Below are 13,828 nucleotides of genomic sequence, written 5' to 3' on the forward strand. Positions count from 1 at the left end.
CATTAAGCAGTTCCTCTTCCCATCCCCTGGCAATCCCTAGACTGATTTTTGTCCCTACAGGTTTGCCTGTTTTGTATATTTAATTTAAGTGGAATTATATAATGTATGGTCTTTTGTTTTTGGTTTCTCTTATTTAATAATGTTTTTAATATTTATCCATGTTATAGCATATTTCAGTACTTAATTCCTTTTTTGTGGATGAATAATCCATTTTATGGACATAACACATGTTCATTTATCAGTTGATGGACATTTGACTTGTTTTCACTTTTTGGCTGTTATGAATAATGTTGCTCTGAACATTCATGTGTAAGTTTTTGTTTGAACATGTTTTAACTAATGCATTTCTTTTGATAAATTTTATTTTCATATTAAAGGGAAAGTTACCCAATGGCTCATTTGGTATAAAGTGCTTACAGTGCTACTTTCTCTTGGCATGGTATTCATCAGTGAATAGTGAAATCACATAATTTTCCTGTTGTCTTTACAGAATAAAGAATTTTGGTCCCATTGGGGCAACAGTGGGTAGCCTTCCCTAGAATTCTGTTAGAGGAACATCCTGATTTATGTTGTGTACCATTTAGTTATATTTCTGAGTAGCAAGTAGTCGCTCATTGTGAAGCTGGATAATAAGATCTGCTTGTGGTCTAAAGGAATCTCTCGAGTGTATGAATTGTTTTTAACATTCTATATTCAGAAGGATAGTAGGCAGGATTCCCATTCTGTAATCTATTTGGCATCAGTGGTATTATAGAGGTTTTATTTTTATTAACCACATTCCCTCTGAGGTTTAGACTGTATTAGAGTGGCATTAAATATTAGTGTTTTCTTTTTCCTATTTTAGCACCCAACCCTGATGCTTTGTTTTGCAGTTATTGCTTCAACACCTTTGCTTTGATAAATTCATTTTCCTCAGGAAGACTTGGCAGAAGTGTTCTTTTGCCAGTTTAGGGTAGCCTGACCAATTCATTGAAGTCTAATGTTTTTCATACTTCCTGAAAGCAAGGAACATTGGCTTTGTAAGCTTCTAAGTGACTTTGAGGTTCCGTGAAGACAATGGAATATAGATAAATTATATGTTAACCATTTTCATACTTTATCCCAAGAGTGTCTTTATAGGCAAGCCCTTCAAAAGTTTGTGTAATAGAACACTGGGCTGGAACCAAGAATATTTTAATTTCCCTTGTCTAAAAACTCACTAATACTGGACAAATAACTTGTGCCTTGGGACAATTTGTTGTAGAAAAGATAATATTGACTTTCACTACAGGGATGTTGTGTTAGGAAATTAGTTCTATTAATCAAGTACTTTATAAGTACTGTATCTATATTCTGTTTACTATTTCTAATGTTCTTTATTTTTTTGTGTAGTTCCAGATTTCTAGTGTACATTTCCCTCTGAATGAAGGACTTCTTTAGCATTTCTTGTAGTGCAGCTTTGCTGGTGATGAATTTTTTAGCTTTTGTATGTCTGAAGAAGTCTTTAATTTGCCTTGATTTACAGAAGCTATTTTCACTACATATAGAATTCTGGGTTGACAATATTTTTCTTTAACTATTTTAAAGATGTCTTATTGTCATCTGGCCCACATGGTTTGCAGTGAGAAGTTAGCTACCATTCTTCATGCCTCTGTGCATAATATGTGGTTGTCTTCTTTTGGCTACAGTTTATTTTTCTTTCAGTTTTTAAAATTTCTGGTGTAATACAGGTAACATAAAATTTACCATGTTAACCATTTTTGAGGGTACTGTTCAGTGGTATTAAGTACATTCATATCATTTGTGCAACCATCCAAACCGTCTTTCTCCAGGAGTCTTCATGTTGCAGAACTGAAACTGTACCTATTAAAAAATAACTCTCGGGTGCCTGGGTGGCTCAGTCGGTTAAGCATCTGACTTCAACTCAGGTCATGATCTCAGTTTGTGAGTTCGAGTCCCATATTGGGCTCTGTGCTAACAGCTCAGAGCCTGGAGCCTGCTTCGGATTCTGTGACTTCCTCTCTCTCTGCCCTTTCCCCGCTCACGTTCTGTCTGTCTCTGTCTCAAGAATAAACAAACATTAAAAAAAAGAAAAAAATAACTCTCCATTCCAGGTCCCTGGTAACCACCATTCTATTTTCTGTCTGTGATTTTGACTGCTTTGGGTACTTCATAGAAGTGGAATCATACAGTGTTTATCTTTTTGTGACTGGGTTATTTCATTTAGCATAATGTTATGAGGGTTCATCCATGTTGTAATATGTGTCAGAATTTCTTTCCTTTTTAAGGCTGAATATTCCATTGTATGAATAGATGACATTTCACCATCCATTTTTCTGTCAGTAGAAATTTGGGTTGTTTCCACATTAGCTATTATGAATAGAGCTGCTGTGAACATGAGTGTACAAATATCTGTTCGCGATCTTGCTTTTAGTTCTTTTGGGTATGTACCCAGAAGTGGAATTGCTGGATCATATAATTATATGTTTAAATTTTGAGGAACTGCCATCACAGTGTATTGTTTTACATTCCCACCAACAGTGCATCAGGTGTCCCAGTTTTTCCACATTCTTGCTAGCATTTTTAATAATGAATAAATGAATTAATTTTAAAGTAGGCTCGATGCCCAGCATGAAGCCCAACACAGGTCTGAATTCAGGTCCTTGAAATCAAGACCTAAGCCGAGATCAAGAGTTGGATGCTTAACCAGCTGAGCCACCCAGGTGTCTCAAGTTGTGTGTGTGGTTTTTATAGTGGCCATCCTGATGAGCATGAGGTGGTATCTCATTGTGGTTTTGATTTGCATTTCCTTAATAATAAGTTATGTTGAACATTTTCATGTGCTGATTGTCCATTTATATATCTTCTTTGTAAAAATGTCTATTCAGGTCCTTTGTCTATTTTTGAATTTTTTTTTTTTTAAATTACAATATATTTTTAAAAATTTTTTACGTTTATTTCTGAGACAGAGCATGAGTGGGGGAGGGGCAGAGAGAGAAGGAGACACAGAATCTGAAACAGGCTCCAGGCTCTGAGCTCTCAGCACAGAGCCCGACGTGGGGCTCAAACCCACAAACCGCGAGATCATGACCTGAGCCGAAGTTGGTCACTCAACCGACTAAGCCACCCAGGCGCCCCTGAATTGGGGGGGGGGGGGGGGGGGGTGTGGTGTGTGTGTGTGTGTGTGTGTGTGCGTGCGCGCGCGCTTGTTGAGTTGTGGGCATCCTTTGTATATTCTTGATATTGATTACTTATTAAGTATATGATTTGCAGATATTTTTCTCCATTCTGTATTCCTCTGTCTGCTTTTAAGATTTTTTCCCCTTATCTCTGGTTTTAAGGAAATAGATTTGGCAGAGTTTTACATTTCTTCATGTTTCTTGAGCTTTTGGATCTGTAGGTTTATAATTTTCGTCAAATTTAGAAAATGTTAGGTATTATTTTTTCAAATCTTCCCCCACCGAGATTCTAATTACACATATATTATTATTAGATTATTCGATTCCTTGAGTTTGTCCCATAGCTCATTGATGCTGTGTCCTTTTTTTCCCCAGTTTCCTTATATTCTGGGTTTCATTTTGGATAATTTCTATTATTATGTCTTTACATTCCCAAATCTTTTCTTCTGCATTGGGTTATCTACTGTTAATCCCATAAAGTGTATTTCGTTTCAGCCTACTATACTATAATTTGTAGCTTGATAGAAATGCAGTGACATGGCAGGTATCAAGAAATACTGTCTTAATTTGCTGCCAAAATAAAAGATTCCTAATTCTGTAAGCTGTCTAAAGGGTACATAAAGCCACACTATGTGTTAAATTAACTTTGTCTCTTCTTTTCCACATTAACTTTGTTTTTCTGCCAGACCTACCTATGTATTTTTTGCATCTTATTTATTTATTTTTTTTGTATTTCTTTCTGACATAGACATCTCTATAATATTTGTTTTATAAGGCACCAGAGTGCCTGGTATGTTTGCCAAACTACCTAATAGTTTGCTGTGTTGGTTTGGTTGTATTATATGACCGTCATCTTGCTATAAAAAGCATGAAATAGATTTTTATATCTTGTTTTACTATACTGCTTATTTAATACTAATCAGAGAGCTGGATTACCTGCTGAAGTGTACCTTTGATTGCAGCTGTCATTGATAATCCCAGTGCCACCTGGGCTTGGCCACTTGTATTACCACCCTGTGATCTTTTAATGTTACTAATACCAACTTAAAAATTTTTTCAGACTGACAACTGGTAACTGTTTGCCAGCCAGTCATTTGCATTTAGTAGTATTTCTCCTTCCCTTGCTCCCCTGTCCCAGCAGGTATTATTCTCTCGAGGACACACCCACAGTTAGCGCAGTCTTCAGATGCTGACACTTGGTGAGCAGCTACTCTTAATCACAAGATATAGAAGACACAGTCTCCATTCTTCCAGGTTGGATCTCTATTCATGTGGATTTTCTGTTTCTGTATCTTTTTTAAAAATAGCTTTTTGGGAAACACTTTCATCCTCATCTATGCAAAGAAAGGAAAGCTATTGTGCTGGGATTTTGAGGAGTTATGTGTTTTTCCTTTTATTGCGAAACTGCATCACTTAGGCACTCAGACAATAATGACTTAACATTGACTCTTTCCTCTATAGAACTTTGTTCTCATTCACTTGTTACATCTTCCTTTCTCCCATTCTCTTTTTTTAAAGCAATTGTCATAATAAGAACTTCCTTGATGTGTGATATAGCAGCTCATTTCTTAACATTCTTCCTGAATGTCATTGGACTCTGGGTTAGACTTATAAGTAATAGGAATCCATTCGAATTCTTATTCCTCAAGTTGAGATTGTGATTCTGATGAACTGAGTTTGTTCTCATTCTGCAAAGACACTGGGAAAGCTTAGTATCTTCAGCATAAAATATGGCTGTATGGTTTTGTAGTCTGCTTCAATATCAGTTGCAAGGGGAGGTGTGATATCAGAAAATTGAGAGACTTCAGTCCCGGTTTTGGCATTGTTACTGCCATGCTTTGAGTGAGAGTATATTTGTTTTCTTATCTCTAAAGTGAGCTTATCATTACTTGCTTTACACAAGCCTCATGAGATTGTTGAGGGACAGGTGAGAAAATTTGTGTGGAAGACTATTTTACCAGTGTAAAGTCTTGTTACTGTGTTGCAGAGAGCTGTAGACATACTTGTTCTCTTCACTCAAAGATGCAGTTTTTATTTCTGCAGACTTTTTTGATGGTATAGCTCTGTCATGAATCGGATATTTTAAATCTCCATACTTAATGTATGAACAGTAGTGTTTATAGTGCCTAATTACATGGTAGGTGCTAAGTAGATTTTATTTATTTTTTATTTTTCTAAAAGATTTATTTATTTATTTATTTATTTATTTATTTATTTATTTATTTATTTATTTAGAGCACGTGAGTGGGACAGGGGCAGATAGAGAGAAAATCCCAAGCAGGCTCTCCACCGACAGCGCAGAACCCAATGAGGGGCTTGAGCTCATGTACCATGAGATTATGACCTGAGTTGAAGTCAGATGCTTAACCGACTGAGCCACCCAAGGCTCCCTGGTGCTAAGTGTATTTTAAAAAGTGGATTTGTTGAATGTGATGCTAAGAAAATGTCAGTTTGTACAGTAAGAAACTACTTTACAAAATCTATTGGATAGTGTTTTGAAGAGAAATCTCATTTGTTTTATTGTTTTATGCATTTAAAATATTTGTGGAGGGCTTACTGGATTCTGGGTACTGGGGAAGAAAAACAATGTCTGCTTTCATAGAGCTTCTTTTGCGTTTTATATGGGGAGATAGAATAAACAAGATAAGTAACTTCTAAGGACAAGTTCTAATGAGAAAAGTACAAGCAAGAGAGAGGAATAGGGCATATCAAGGGGAAGGATTGAGTGGTCGCAAATGGCTCACAGAGAAGGGAACATTTGAGTAAAGGCTTGAAAGATGTGAAACAGCAAGTCATGCAGATAAATGAGAGAAGAGCATTCTAGACATAGCAGATGACAAGTGATAGGTCCTGAGACTGAAGCTTGCCTGGGAAATGGTAAGAATTGGGGAGGGTAGATGCTTATCTTGTGGTGCCTTAGAGAAATACGTTTCAGACTTTACTGTGCATATGGCTTATGTAGGTTGTTTTTGTTAAAATTCAGTTTCTATTTTGTAGGTTTGAAGTGGGGTTCATTCCTTTTTTTTTATGTTTATTTTTGAGAGAGAGAGAGCATGCTCAAGTGGGGGGAGGGGCAGAGAGAGAGGGAGACACAGAATCTAAAGCAGGCCCCAGTCTCTGAGCTATCAACACAGAGCCCCATGCAGGGCTCGAACTCACAAGCTGTGAGATCATGACCTGAGCTGAGGTTGGATGCTTAACTGACTGACCTACCCAGGCTACCCATGGTGGGGATCATTTCTAACAAGCTCCCAGCTACTGCTGGTGCTGTTGGTCCTTTGTAGGTCTTTAGCTTTCATGCTAAGTGAAATTGGAAATCTTTGGAGGGTTTTGGGTAGTGGTTCGACATGATCCAATTTCTATTTTAACATCATGCCTCTGGCTGCTGTATTGGTAATAGGCTGGTGGTGAATGATTGGGCAAGGGTAAAGGAAGGAACACCAGTTAGGAGGCTACTGCTATAATTCAAATGAGAGAAGACGCCAGTTTGCATTGTGGGGTGGCAGTGTATGTGATGACACATGGTCTGATTTTCAAGTAGAGTCAACTAGTTTTACTGATAGACTGGATGTTTTACTGATAGAAAGAAAGGAAGGAGTTAAGAACAATTCCAAGGTTTTTGCTCTAAGTTCCTTAAGGACACCATTTATTCAGATGGGGAAGACTGAAGGAGTAAGTCTTCAGTCCTTACTTTCCTTCCTTCTTGGAAGGAAAGTACAGGAGCTCAGTTTTGGACATATATTATAGATGCTTACTAGACTTGGTAGAGATTTTGAGTAGGTAGCTGGTTTATGAGTCTGGAATTCAAGAGAGAGGATCTGCTAGAGGTGTACCACCGGAGGTTACTGTCAAAAAGATTGTATTTAAGCCAGGGGGCTGGATGAGGTCCAAGGGAGTGAGAAGAGATAGAAGTAAGAAGAGGTTGAAGAACTTAATTAACTCTGGAGTGGACCAGAGTTTAGAGATCTTTGGAGGAAGGTGAAAAGGAACAGTCAAAGGAAACTTAGCACCAGCCAGAGAAATAGGAAGAAACCAGGTGAGAGGGTATCTGGAAGCCAAACAAGGAAAGTGTTTCAAGGAGTAGGGAGTTGTTATTAACTATGTTAAATACTAAACAATTAAGATGATGGTTGAGAAATAACCATTTGATTTAGCGGTGTGAAAGTTATTGGTAACCTTGGTAAGAATAGTTTCAGTGAGGCAGTGGGGGATAAAAATCTGATTGGAAATGTTGCCTTTCCAATAGCAAAACAGTCCTAAACCCTGATGAGGTTGTATTTAGGTAAAAATCTGCAACTCTAGATAAATGTCTGGGATAGGAGAAGATATAAGATGTTTAAGTACTATTAGCAACTGGTTTGATTAATTGCTCATTCAAAGTGATACTGAAAAATGTACCTTGAAATCTTTAGGGTGTCCTAAACAACTTAGTTCCTGGATTTTTGTTTCATGCCGTCAAGGTTTTAAATCATTCTTAGCAGTTACGATAGAAAAGAAGAAATACGAGGATTGGTTAGGAAACAATTTGCTCTTAGCTATTCTTATTTCCTAGGTTACAGAGCTGAAAGACACCTTAAATACTAATTGGACTATTGAAAGGGACTGTGAGAACCTCTTCACACTGCTATCTATTTCATAGTAGAAGTTTTCAATCTTTGTAGCATCGTCAACCTGAAGATCTGTTCAAACAACCAAAGTAGACAAGTTAAGCTTAGATATAACTTAGTTTTAGCATTTATGGAAGACCTCTTTTTCTACATTTGTTTGTTTAAAAATATTTATCAAATATTTTCATATATGTTTGGTTCTGTTGTAACTGCTTAAGATGCAGTGCGTTAAGGTTACTGCCTGAGTGGAGCTTATGTCCTAGTTGGAATGAAGTAGCAGATTGGGGCCAAAACTTGTTAGTTGTCTCAGACTAGTACTGATTGTCTTAATGCTGTGCATGCACATGGGAATCACAAAGAAATAAAATGATGGTAAATACATAACATGGAATACTATGCTGCTATTAAACAATGACACAAATTACTCTATTTCCAGTAGAATTTAAGCTCCATTGGATTCCATTGATATAAAGTGTATCACTTAGGATATATTCAACTGTAAATAATAGTAATAGTATCTAAAAGTAACTAAACAGTAAAGACTCTTAAGTTGTCTCATATAAATAGAAACAAAGAAATAGGTGGTTCAGGGCTAGTGTGGTTGCTTGGTAATATTTATTAAACCCAGGTTTTCCCCTATCTTAACTCTATTACTTTTAGTATATTGTTTTTTCAGTTTCTCTGCTGTAGCCTTATGGTTGTAGGATGGCTGCCTTAGCTCCAAGCAGCACAACTAACTGCATTCAAAGACGGGTAATGGAGGGCAAATTTTTTTTTTTTTAATGTCTGTTTATTTATTTTGAGAGAGAGAGAAAATGAGAGCGAGTGAGTGGGGGAGGGGCAGAGAGAGAGGGAGAGAGAGAACCACAAGCAGGCACCGTGGTGTCAGTGCAGAGCCCCATGCAGGGCTTGATCTCACAAATTGTGAGATCATGACCTCACCTGAGATCATGGGTCAGACACTCAACTGACTGAGCCACCTAGGTGCCCTCAAAATATTTTTCTAATGGGAAGGCTTAGTCATTTTAAATGGGGAGAAAATAGGGGCGCCTGGGTGGCTCAGTCGGTTAAGCGTCCGACTTCAGCTCAGGTCACAATCTCACGGTCTGTGAGTTCGGGCCCCGCGTCAGGCTCTGGGCTGATGGCTCAGAGCCTGGAGCCTGCTTCCGATTCTGTGTCTCCCTCTCTCTCTGCCCCTCCCCCGTTCATGCTCTGTCTCTCTCTGTCTCAAAAATAAATAAATGTTAAAAAAAAAAAAGGGAGAAAATAATTCCCAGAAGTCTTAAACAGTGCTTCATGAACTTTAAGAGTGTGGGTAAGACTGACCTAGGGAATGTGTTAAAATACAAATTCCTGGAATCCACTGACAGAGATTCTGATCCATAGGTTTAGAGTGGGGTCTGAGAATTTGTATCAGTGATGTGCTCCCACGTGATGCAGATGCTGTGGTTTTGAGTAGCAACGCCATATGCAATGTCTCCTTACATTTCAGTGAAGGTCATATTGCTTGCTGCCCCGGACCCCTGGAGTGTCTGAGGAAGTGATTATCTGGTAAAGAGAATATGATAGCCATAGTGGGTTTCAACTAATCATGGCTCATCTCTTGGGGTTGGGTACATTACCACCCTGAACAGATAGGAGTTCTGAAAGAAGGGAGAAATGGCTGTAGGTTGACAGCTAAGTGTCTACTACTTTTGCTATTACAAATGTTGCAGTGAATACCCATGCTCCAAAGAAAAGGTAGGTGTATTTAAAATTTTTATAGATAATTCCAAATTGTGCTCTAAAGAGTTGGAGTTAATATATATTCCCATCAGCAATCTGTGGGGTACTTGTTTCCACGTTTTACAAATTAGATATGTTATCAACACTTTGATCTTTGTCACTCTGATAGGTAAAAAATGTTATTACATTACAGATTGAATTTACATTGCTCTTTACCTCACACCTGTCATAATGGCTCAAATCAAAAACACAGGAAACAACAGGTATTGGCAAGGGTGTGGAGAAAAAGGAATCCTAATGCACTGTTGGTGGGAATGCAAAGTGGTGCAGCCACTGTGGAAAACAGTATGGAGGCTCCTTAAAAAAGTTAAAAATAGAGGGGTGACTGGCTGGTTCTGTTAGTAGAGGATGAAACTCTTGATCGTGAGTTTGAGCCATGTGTTGGGTAGAGAGATTATTTACAAAGAAAAAAAAAAAAAGGAAGTAGAAACTACCTTATGATCCAGTAATCATACTACTGGGTTTTTATCCAAAAAATATAAAAACATTTATTCAGAGGAATACCTGTACCCCTATGTTTATAGCAGAATTATTACAGTAGTTAAATTATGGAAGCAACCCAAGTGTCCATCAGATGAATGGATAAAAAATGGTGTATGTATATACAATGGAATATTATTCAACCATAAAAAAGAACAAAATCTTGTCATTTGCAACAACATGGATGGAGCTAGAGAGTATTATGCTAAGTGAAATAAGTCAGAGAAAGACAAATACCATATGATTTCACTCATGTGAAATTTAAGAAACAAATGAGCAAAGGAACAAAAAAGAGACAAACCAAGAAATAAACTCTTAACTATCAAGAATAAATTGATGGTTACCAGAGGAGAGGTGGGCGGAGGGATGAGTGAAATAGATAATGGGAATTAAGGAGGGCACTTGGGATGAGCACTGGGTGATGTATGGAAATGTTGAATCACTGTATTGTACACTTGAAACTAATAAAGTGTACTAATAAAGTGAATGTTAACTGGAATTCAATTTAAAATTAAAAACTTTAATTACACAAATTTACGTTGCTCTTTATGAGTGAAGTTGAATTTTATCTTTGTTTTTCTGTGATCTGGTTGTTAATGTTAGATGTTGGTTCTTTTTTCATTGATTAATTGATTGCTTTTTTCCCTTTATGAATTTGTAGGAAATGTGTAATGAAATCAGTGTATTACTGTATGTGTTGCAAATGTCTCTTCCCAGTTTGTTGGTCTTTTAAATCTGGTTTGCTTATTTGTTATAAAGCACAGTGTGGGGCTGCCTGTGTGGCTCAATCTGTTAAGTGTCTGACTCTTGGTTTTGGCTCAGGTCATGATCTCATCTTTCATGAGTCATGAGATTGAGCCCCATGTTGGGCTCCACGCTGCTTAAGATTCTCTCCTTGTGCTCGCTTGCTGTCTCTCAAAACAGAAAGCACAGTGTGATTATACAGGCTTGTAAGTTCTTCTTTTGCTAAGCATTATAGATCTAGATCTTAAATAATGGTACAATATGCATGCTTACCAAAAATTTTGTAAATGATGCTAAAACTGGGAGTGTTATCTGATGTGTTGCATCAAAGAAAACCAAGGCAATCTAAGCAGGATGAAGTATGAAAGTGATAAGATAGGTGTGATAGAAATGTAAAGTTTACTCTTTAACAGAAATGATCTGCCTAAAATAGATTTTTCATTTGAAAGCCACCATCCTCTAAGGTAGTTAATTGTATAATGTGGTTGTGAAAAGAGGCTAACATTGATGAACATTTATAGATGTACAGTGGTAAATTAAGGGAAGTAATAGTCCCTTTGTTCTTGTACCATCTGATTATATGTATTGTGTCCACTTACGGATTTTACACTTCAGTGAGACAGTGATAATCTAAATTGTCCATATGATTATGACCAAGAATAATGAGTTCCCTAGATACTGTATCTAATGAAGAGCCGTTGAATCAGGAGCTGTTTTGCCACAGAAGATAATACTTGGAAACTTAACTATCTAAATAAATTTAAGAGTTGTTTTAAGCAAAAGGGAGCTGACTGATCATCTCTCTTGCTCCAGAGGACAGACCATGGGTAGAAGGTAATTTGGAGGTGAATTTCATCCCACTATGGAAAAGACCTTTTGCACAATAAGGTATGTCCCATAGTGGAATAGACAAAATTATGAGGTCTCTGTCATTAGAGATATTCAAGTATAGCTTGGATGATTGTGTTTTGGAGATATAAGTGTTCCTGTAAGAGTTTAAACTACATGATCTCTTTCTTGCCCCTCCCAGCTCTTAAGATTTGCTAATCTCTAGACTCTCTTTTTTGTGCTCATATTGGTAACAGAAGGTAGTGAAAAGTCTTATTGACTTTAGTTCCTTGATAATTGGGGAAGAAAAAAATAAAATATTTTCCAACCAGCAAGAGAATACAATGCCAAAAAAGGCAGTTCTTAAAAAGTGTATAAAGTAGAAAACTAGAATACTAGGTCTGTATATGGACTGTCAGTATTATGTTTTTGATAGCAATTCTTAAGGCTAGTCTGTCTGCTTGTCTCTCTCCCTTCCCTCCCTCCCTCCCTCCCTCCCTTCTCCTCTTCCTTCCACATTTCATTTACTGAATTGGGGCAGGTGATTTAACAACAGACTTCGAGATAAGGCTGGGGGGAAGACTTCTTTGCATTCCCTCTCAGGACTCACAGTTGTGTTATGGATACTTATAATAAATTTTCCATAATAGTCTTCTTTTGGGCAAGCTAGGTCTGAAACTGGAGATTGGCATACATACATTCTAGGAGTCCTAGGAATTGCTTGGATTTATGATCAGTTCCTGAGGGCAGCTTTGTTGTGAGGATGTTCAGCAAAGTGGCTGGTGGAGAACTTGCTTGAAGACTGATAAAGCTGGGGGAAGGTTTGGCTCCACAAAGAGTCACAGCATTATTTTGCTCTTTGGCTTTTCTTTACTAGGATGCCTAGGTGCCTAGGATACTGCTTCATGTGAACACCAACAGGTATGGGGCCTGTGCTGTTACTCAAAAACCTCAAGCCTGGCACACACCCTTAAGACTAGCATAATGTTCTTAAGGATTGTTAGAGAGTTTATAATTTTATACTACATTATAAAAAGTAAGGGTTGCCATAGAAGAAGGCAGGGGTTTGTGTTTTATAACTAGATTTAGTACTCTGCTACTTGCTGCGTGCAGTGGGAAATTTAATGATGAGATTCAATTTTCTCATATGTTATCAGGGGCAATATCTATCTTTCAGAATTGCATACATTGGAAATAATTTGACCTAAGGTTAATGCCTGGCACAAAGATGGCAAAAAATTATTATTTTTTAAAGATTTTATTTTTTTAAGTAATCTCTGCATCTAACATGGGGCTCGAAATCACAACCCCAAGATCAAGAGTTGCGTGCTCCACCCACTGAACCAGCCAGGCACCCCAGATGGCATAAAATTATTACTAATTATATCAGTAGAAACTGTTCTGACAATATTGCTTAAATTTTGGGGTCTTTTATTTATACATGTGCAGCAAAGTAAGCTGGGAGATGGTATCAACAAATCCACTTTTTTTTTTTTTTTTTAACTTTATAGAGTGGAATTAACTACTTGTGTAGTGTAGGTTTTTCCATACCACCACCAATTGTCCAATTTTGTGATACCAGTCCAACAATTGAATTCAGTTCTAACACTGTCTACCTGGAGTTAGTGTCAGATCCTTCAAGTTAGAGGGCTCAGTTCCTAAGACTGTCCCCACTTTAGTCACCAGTTGCAAGTCCGGGGCCACCTGTACTCCTTTCCAACTTTGCAAAAAATTCTGGGGTTTCCATGACCTCTCCTTAGATTCAATAATTTGCTGAGATGACTCACAGAACTCAGGAAGAGCACTTTACCTACGCTTATAGGCTTATTATAAAGAGGGCAACTCAGAAACAGTGGAGAGGATGCATTGGGCAAGGTATGGGGAACTTCCCTGCTGTCTCTGGGCACACCACCCTCCCAGTACCTCCATGTGTTCACTTATCCAGAAGCTCTCTAAACCCTGTTGTTCAGGGTTTTTTTTAGAAGTTTCTATTACCTAGGAATGATTGGTTAAATCATTGGCCTTGGTGGTTTACTCTCCCTTTCCCCATAATGGGGGCAGGGCCTGAAAGTTTCAACCCTCTAATCATGTGGATTGGTCCCTCTCACAACCGGTTCCCATCTTTAGCTATGTAAGGGTCCACCAAGAGTCACCTTGTTAGCACAAATTGCTTTGTGGTTAAAAGAGGCTTGTTATGAATAACAAGAGTGCTCCTATCACTCTTGA

The 13,828-nt window shown here is 37.7% G+C and overlaps 1 protein-coding gene across 8 annotated transcripts in view; it reads left to right on the forward strand.

The window, feature by feature from the left end:
* The window catches only part of TMCC1 (transmembrane and coiled-coil domain family 1), a 250,000-nt gene that overhangs the window by 6,737 nt on the left and 229,435 nt on the right, over positions 1-13,828 (forward strand). The window contains exon 1 of one of the 8 annotated variants that reach the window (XM_086697361.1): positions 3,175-4,412. The exons of 4 other annotated variants lie outside the window; for them this stretch is intronic. The gene's annotated coding sequence lies outside the window, so the exon portion shown is untranslated. Of the gene's footprint in view, positions 1-3,174; positions 4,413-9,023; positions 11,663-13,828 lie in introns of those variants that run through there. 3 more of the 8 variants (XM_086697357.1, XM_086697360.1, XM_086697356.1) reach the window with 3 other exon arrangements.

Source organism: Puma concolor, chromosome A2, assembly GCF_028749965.1.
Source record: "Puma concolor isolate L17-30 chromosome A2, mPumCon1.1.hap2, whole genome shotgun sequence".
Taxonomy (NCBI): Eukaryota; Metazoa; Chordata; class Mammalia; order Carnivora; family Felidae; genus Puma; species Puma concolor.